Source organism: Syngnathus leptorhynchus, chromosome 8 (genome assembly GCF_054491065.1).
Source record: "Syngnathus leptorhynchus isolate UIUO chromosome 8, UIUO_Slep, whole genome shotgun sequence".
NCBI classification, from domain to species: Eukaryota; Metazoa; Chordata; class Actinopteri; order Syngnathiformes; family Syngnathidae; genus Syngnathus; species Syngnathus leptorhynchus.
This window is the reverse complement of record NC_141202.1, coordinates 12,621,501-12,627,500: the sequence shown is the minus strand read 5'-3', so window position 1 is coordinate 12,627,500 and position 6,000 is coordinate 12,621,501. Positions and strand designations below refer to the sequence as shown.

Genomic DNA, 6,000 nt, shown 5'->3' with positions numbered 1-6,000 from the left:
CACCAAAGTTTTGCATTTTATAGACACAATCGCCCCTGAAACCGTGCCAAGCAACGGCGGTACTTGATGGCTTTCCTTTCAAAATCGACGTGGGGGGGTAAAAATAGGCTTTCAGCACCTGGTATTCGCAGGCGGTCTCCCATTCAAGTACTAAGCAGGCCCGACCCTGCTTTAGCTTCCGAGATCGGACGAGATCGGGCGTTCTCAGGGTAGTATGGCCGTAAACCGTCAAACTCATCAAAGTTTTGCATTTTATAGACACAATCGCCCCTGAAACCATGCCAAGCAACGGCAGTACTTGATGGCTTTCCTTTCACAATCGACGTGGGGGGGTAAAAGAAAGGCTTTCAGCACCTGGTATTCCCAGGCGGTCTCCCATTCAAGTACTAACCAGGCCCGACCCTGCTTTAGCTTCCTTGATCGGGCGTTCTCAGGGTAGTATGGCCGTAAGCCGTCAAACTCACCAACGTTTTGCATTTTATAGACACAATCGCCCCTGAAACCGTGCCAAGCAACGGCGGTACTTGATGGCTTTCCTTTCACAATCAACGTGGGGGGGGGGGGGGGGTGTAAAAAATGGCTTTCAGCACCTGGTATTCCCAGGCGGTCTCCCATTCAAATACTAACCAGGCCCGGCCCTGCTTTAGCTACCGAGATCGGACAAGATCGGGCGTTCTCAGGGTAGTTTGGCCGTAAGCCGTCAAACTCACCAAAGTTTTGCATTTTATAGACACAATCACCCCTGAAACCGTGCCAAGCAACGGCGGTACTTGATGGCTTTCCTTTCACAATCGACGTGGGGGGGGTAAAAATAGGCTTTCAGCACCTGGTATTCCCAGGCGGTCTCCCATTCAAGTACTAACCAGGCCCGACCCTGCTTTAGCTTCCGAGATCGGACGAGATCGGGCGTTCTCAGGGTAGTATGGCCGTAAGCCGTCAAACCCACCAAAGTTTTGCATTTTATAGACACAATCGCCCCTGAAACCGTGCCAAGCAACGGCGGTACTTGATGGCTTTCCTTTCACAATCGACGTGGGGGGGGTGTGTGTGTAAAAAATGGCTTTCAGCACCTGGTATTCCCAGGCGGTCTCCCATTCAAGTACTAACCAGGCCCGGCCCTGCTTTAGCTACCGAGATCGGACGAGATCGGGCGTTCTCAGGGTAGTTTGGCCGTAAGCCGTCAAACTCACCAAAGTTTTGCATTTTATAGACACAATCACCCCTGAAACCGTGCCAAGCAACGGCGGTACTTGATGGCTTTCCTTTCACAATCGACGTGGGGGGGGTAAAAATAGGCTTTCAGCACCTGGTATTCCCAGGCGGTCTCCCATTCAAGTACTAACCAGGCCCGACCCTGCTTTAGCTTCCGAGATCGGACGAGATCGGGCGTTCTCAGGGTAGTATGGCCGTAAGCCGACAAACCCACCAAAGTTTTGCATTTTATAGACACAATCGCCCCTGAAACCGTGCCAAGCAACGGCGGTACTTGATGGCTTTCCTTTCACAATCGACGTGGGGGGTTAAAAAAAAGGCTTTCAGCACCTGGTATTCCCAGGCGGTCTCCCATTCAGGTACTAACCAGGCCCGACCCTGCTTAAGCTTCCGAGATCGGACGAGATCGGGCGTTCTCAGGGTAGTATGGCCGTGAGCCGTCAAGCTCACCAAAGTTTTGCATTTTATAGACACAATCGCCCCTGAAACCGTGCCAAGCAACGGCGGTACTTGATGGCTTTCCTTTCACAATCGACGTGGGGGGGGTGTGTGTGTAAAAAATGGCTTTCAGCACCTGGTATTCCCAGGCGGTCTCCCATTCAAGTACTAACCAGGCCCGGCCCTGCTTTAGCTACCGAGATCGGACGAGATCGGGCGTTCTCAGGGTAGTTTGGCCGTAAGCCGTCAAACTCACCAAAGTTTTGCATTTTATAGACACAATCACCCCTGAAACCGTGCCAAGCAACGGCGGTACTTGATGGCTTTCCTTTCACAATCGACGTGGGGGGGGGTAAAAATAGGCTTTCAGCACCTGGTATTCCCAGGCGGTCTCCCATTCAAGTACTAACCAGGCCCGACCCTGCTTTAGCTTCCGAGATCGGACGAGATCGGGCGTTCTCAGGGTAGTATGGCCGTAAGCCGACAAACCCACCAAAGTTTTGCATTTTATAGACACAATCGCCCCTGAAACCGTGCCAAGCAACGGCGGTACTTGATGGCTTTCCTTTCACAATCGACGTGGGGGGTTAAAAAAAAGGCTTTCAGCACCTGGTATTCCCAGGCGGTCTCCCATTCAGGTACTAACCAGGCCCGACCCTGCTTAAGCTTCCGAGATCGGACGAGATCGGGCGTTCTCAGGGTAGTATGGCCGTAAGCCGCCAAGCTCACCAAAGTTTTGCATTTTATAGACACAATCGCCCCTGAAACCGTGCCAAGCAACGGCGGTACTTGATGGCTTTCCTTTCACAATCGACGTGGGGGGGGTGTGTGTGTAAAAAATGGCTTTCAGCACCTGGTATTCCCAGGCGGTCTCCCATTCAAGTACTAACCAGGCCCAGCCCTGCTTTAGCTACCGAGATCGGACGAGATCGGGCGTTCTCAGGGTAGTTTGGCCGTAAGCCGTCAAACTCACCAACGTTTTGCATTTTATAGACACAATCACCCCTGAAACCGTGCCAAGCAACGGCGGTACTTGATGGCTTTCCTTTCACAATCGACGTGGGGGGGGGTAAAAATAGGCTTTCAGCACCTGGTATTCCCAGGCGGTCTCCCATTCAAGTAGTAACCAGGCCCGACCCTGCTTTAGCTTCCGAGATCGGACGAGATCGGGCGTTCTCAGGGTAGTATGGCCGTAAGCCGACAAACCCACCAAAGTTTTGCATTATATAGACACAATCGCCCCTGAAACCGTGCCAAGCAACGGCGGTACTTGATGGCTTTCCTTTCACAATCGACGTGGGGGGGTAAAAAAAAGGCTTTCAGCACCTGGTATTCCCAGGCGGTCTCCCATTCAAGTACTAACTTGGCCCGACCCTGCTTTAGCTTCCGAGATCGGACGAGATCGGGCGTTCTCAAGGTAGTATGGCCGTAAGCCGTCAAACCCACCAAAGTTTTGCATTTTATAGACACAATCGCCCCTGAAACCGTGCCAAGCAACGGCGGTACTTGATGGCTTTCCTTTCACAATCGACGTGGGGGGGGGTAAAAAAAGGCTTTCAGCACCTGGTATTCCCAGGCGGTCTCCCATTCAAGGACTAAACAGGCCCGATCCTGCTTCAGCTTCCGAGATCGGGCGTTCTCAGGGTAGTATGGCCGTAAGCCGTCAAACTCACCAAAGTTTTGCATTTTATGGACACAATCGCCCCTGAAACCGTGCCAAGCAACGGCGTTACTTGATGGCTTTCCTTTCACAATCGACGTGGGGTGGTAAAAATAGGCTTTCCACACCTAGTATTCCCAGGCGGTCTCCCATTCAAGTACTAACCAGGCCCTACCCTGCTTTAGCTTCCGAGATCGGACGAGATCGGGCGTGCTCAGGGTAGTATGGCCGTAAGCCGTCAGGTTCACCAAAGTTTTGCATTTTATAGACACAATCGCCCCTGAAACCGTGCCAAGCAACGGCGGTACTTGATGGCTTTCCTTTCACAATCGACGTGGGGGGGGTGTGTGTGTAAAAAATGGCTTTCAGCACCTGGTATTCCCAGGCGGTCTCCCATTCAAGTACTAACCAGGCCCGGCCCTGCTTTAGCTACCGAGATCGGACGAGATCGGGCGTTCTCAGGGTAGTTTGGCCGTAAGCCGTCAAACTCACCAACGTTTGGCATTTTATAGACACAATCACCCCTGAAACCGTGCCAAGCAACGGCGGTACTTGATGGCTTTCCTTTCACAATCGACGTGGGGGGGGTAAAAATAGGCTTTCAGCACCTGGTATTCCCAGGCGGTCTCCCATTCAAGTACTAACCAGGCCGGACCCTGCTTTAGCTTCCGAGATCGGACGTTCTCAGGGTAGTATGGCCGTAAGGCGACAAACCCACCAAAGTTTTGCATTTTATAGACACAATCGCCCCTGAAACCGTGCCAAGCAACGGCGGTACTTGATGGCTTTCCTTTCACAATCGACGTGGGGGGGTAAAAAAAAGGCTTTCAGCACCTGGTATTCCCAGGCGGTCTCCCATTCAAGTACTAACTTGGCCAGACCCTGCTTTAGCTTCCGAGATCGGACGAGATCGGGCGTTCTCAAGGTAGTATGGCCGTAAGCCGTCAAACCCACCAAAGTTTTGCATTTTATAGACACAATCGCCCCTGAAACCGTGCGAAGCAACGGCGGTACTTGATGGCTTTCCTTTCACAATCGACGTGGGGGGTTAAAAAAAAGGCTTTCAGCACCTGGTATTCCCAGGCGGTCTCCCATTCAAGTACTAACCAGGCCCGACCCTGCTTAAGCTTCCGAGATCGGACGAGATCGGGCGTTCTCAGGGTAGTTTGGCCGTAAGCCGTCAAGCTTACCAAAGTTTTGCATTTTATAGACACAATCGCCCCTGAAACCGTGCCAAGCAACGGCGGTACTTGATGGCTTTCCTTTCACAATCGACGTGGGGGGGGGGGTAAAAAAAGGCTTTCAGCTCCTGGTATTCCCAGGCGGTCTCCCATTCAAGTACTAACCAGGCCCGACCCTGCTTTAGCTTCCGAGATCGGATGATATCGGGCGTTTTCAGGGCAGTATGGCCGTAAGCCGTCAAACTCACCAAAGTTTTGCATTTTATGGACACAATCGCCCCTGAAACCGTGCCAAGCAATGAAGTTACTTGATGGCTTTCCTTTCACAATCGACGTGGGGTGGTAAAAATAGGCTTTCCGCACCTGGTATTCCCAGGCGGTCTCCCATTCAAGTACTAACCAGGCCCGACACTGCTTTAGCTTCCGAGATCGGACGAGATCGGGCGTTCTCAGGGTAGTATGGCCGTAAGCCGTCAGGTTCACCAAAGTTTTGCATTTTATAGACACAATCGCCCCTGAAACCGTGCCAAGCAACGGCGGTACTTGATGGCTTTCCTTTCACAATCGACGTGGGGGGGGGTGTGTGTGTAAAAAATGGCTTTCAGCACCTGGTATTCCCAGGCGGTCTCCTATTCAAGTACTAACCAGGCCCGGCCCTGCTTTAGCTACCGAGATCGGACGAGATCGGGCGTTCTCAGGGTAGTTTGGCCGTAAGCCGTCAAACTCACCAAAGTTTTGCATTTTATAGACACAATCACCCCTGAAACCGTGCCAAGCAACGGCGGTACTTGATGGCTTTCCTTTCACAATCGACGTGGGGGGGGTAAAAATAGGCTTTCAGCACCTGGTATTCCCAGGCGGTCTCCCATTCAAGTACTAACCAGGCCCGACCCTGCTTTAGCTTCCGAGATCGGACGAGATCGGGCGTTCTCAGGGTAGTATGGCCGTAAGCCGTCAAACCCACCAAAGTTTTGCATTTTATAGACACAATCGCCCCTGAAACCGTGCCAAGCAACGGCGGTACTTGATGGCTTTCCTTTCACAATCGACGTGGGGGGGTAAAAAAAAGGCTTTCAGCACCTGGTATTCCCAGGCGGTCTCCCATTCAAGTACTAACCAGGCCCGACCCTGCTTAAGCTTACGAGATCGGGCGTTCTCAGGGTAGTATGGCCGTAAGCCGTCAAGCTCGCAAAAGTTTTGCATTTTATAGACACAATCGCCCCTGAAACCGTGCCAAGCAACGGCGGTACTTGATGGCTTTCCTTTCACAATCGACGTGGGGGGGGGGGTAAAAAAAGGCTTTCAGCTCCTGGTATTCCCAGGCGGTCTCCCATTCAAGTACTAACCAGGCCCGACCCTGCTTTAGCTACCGAGATCGGATGATATCGGGCGTTTTCAGGGCAGTATGGCCGTAAGCCATCAAACTCACCAAAGTTTTGCATTTTATGGACACAATCGCCCCTGAAACCGTGCCAAGCAACGGCGTTACTTGATGGCTTTCCTTTCACA

The 6,000-nt window shown here is 52.2% G+C and overlaps 5 non-coding genes and 17 pseudogenes across 5 annotated transcripts; all 22 read right to left on the bottom strand.

Moving 5' to 3' along the window:
* Positions 1 to 106: 106 nt before the first annotated feature.
* LOC147053620 (5S ribosomal RNA) lies at positions 107 to 226 on the bottom strand (annotated as a pseudogene).
* A 352-nt stretch (positions 227 to 578) lies between these two features.
* Positions 579 to 698, bottom strand: LOC147053619 (5S ribosomal RNA; annotated as a pseudogene).
* A 116-nt stretch (positions 699 to 814) lies between these two features.
* LOC147053618 (5S ribosomal RNA) lies at positions 815 to 934 on the bottom strand. The gene has a single exon (XR_015067161.1). It is a non-coding gene; the product is annotated as a 5S ribosomal RNA (ribosomal RNA).
* A 124-nt stretch (positions 935 to 1,058) lies between these two features.
* LOC147053617 (5S ribosomal RNA) lies at positions 1,059 to 1,178 on the bottom strand (annotated as a pseudogene).
* A 116-nt stretch (positions 1,179 to 1,294) lies between these two features.
* Positions 1,295 to 1,414, bottom strand: LOC147053616 (5S ribosomal RNA). Its single transcript, XR_015067160.1, has one exon. It is a non-coding gene; the product is annotated as a 5S ribosomal RNA (ribosomal RNA).
* A 116-nt stretch (positions 1,415 to 1,530) lies between these two features.
* Positions 1,531 to 1,650, bottom strand: LOC147053615 (5S ribosomal RNA; annotated as a pseudogene).
* Positions 1,651 to 1,774: 124 nt separating this feature from the next.
* On the bottom strand, positions 1,775 to 1,894 carry LOC147053614 (5S ribosomal RNA; annotated as a pseudogene).
* Positions 1,895 to 2,011: 117 nt separating this feature from the next.
* Positions 2,012 to 2,131, bottom strand: LOC147053613 (5S ribosomal RNA). The gene has a single exon (XR_015067159.1). It is a non-coding gene; the product is annotated as a 5S ribosomal RNA (ribosomal RNA).
* A 116-nt stretch (positions 2,132 to 2,247) lies between these two features.
* Positions 2,248 to 2,367, bottom strand: LOC147053612 (5S ribosomal RNA). The gene has a single exon (XR_015067184.1). It is a non-coding gene; the product is annotated as a 5S ribosomal RNA (ribosomal RNA).
* Positions 2,368 to 2,491: 124 nt separating this feature from the next.
* Positions 2,492 to 2,611, bottom strand: LOC147053611 (5S ribosomal RNA; annotated as a pseudogene).
* A 117-nt stretch (positions 2,612 to 2,728) lies between these two features.
* On the bottom strand, positions 2,729 to 2,848 carry LOC147053610 (5S ribosomal RNA; annotated as a pseudogene).
* A 116-nt stretch (positions 2,849 to 2,964) lies between these two features.
* LOC147053609 (5S ribosomal RNA) lies at positions 2,965 to 3,084 on the bottom strand (annotated as a pseudogene).
* Positions 3,085 to 3,426: 342 nt separating this feature from the next.
* Positions 3,427 to 3,546, bottom strand: LOC147053608 (5S ribosomal RNA; annotated as a pseudogene).
* Positions 3,547 to 3,670: 124 nt separating this feature from the next.
* On the bottom strand, positions 3,671 to 3,790 carry LOC147053607 (5S ribosomal RNA; annotated as a pseudogene).
* Positions 3,791 to 4,132: 342 nt separating this feature from the next.
* On the bottom strand, positions 4,133 to 4,252 carry LOC147053606 (5S ribosomal RNA; annotated as a pseudogene).
* A 116-nt stretch (positions 4,253 to 4,368) lies between these two features.
* On the bottom strand, positions 4,369 to 4,488 carry LOC147053605 (5S ribosomal RNA; annotated as a pseudogene).
* A 119-nt stretch (positions 4,489 to 4,607) lies between these two features.
* On the bottom strand, positions 4,608 to 4,727 carry LOC147053604 (5S ribosomal RNA; annotated as a pseudogene).
* A 115-nt stretch (positions 4,728 to 4,842) lies between these two features.
* LOC147053603 (5S ribosomal RNA) lies at positions 4,843 to 4,962 on the bottom strand (annotated as a pseudogene).
* A 125-nt stretch (positions 4,963 to 5,087) lies between these two features.
* Positions 5,088 to 5,207, bottom strand: LOC147053602 (5S ribosomal RNA; annotated as a pseudogene).
* A 116-nt stretch (positions 5,208 to 5,323) lies between these two features.
* Positions 5,324 to 5,443, bottom strand: LOC147053601 (5S ribosomal RNA). The gene has a single exon (XR_015067158.1). It is a non-coding gene; the product is annotated as a 5S ribosomal RNA (ribosomal RNA).
* A 116-nt stretch (positions 5,444 to 5,559) lies between these two features.
* Positions 5,560 to 5,669, bottom strand: LOC147053600 (5S ribosomal RNA; annotated as a pseudogene).
* A 119-nt stretch (positions 5,670 to 5,788) lies between these two features.
* Positions 5,789 to 5,908, bottom strand: LOC147053599 (5S ribosomal RNA; annotated as a pseudogene).
* Between the last annotated feature and the right edge of the window lie 92 nt (positions 5,909 to 6,000).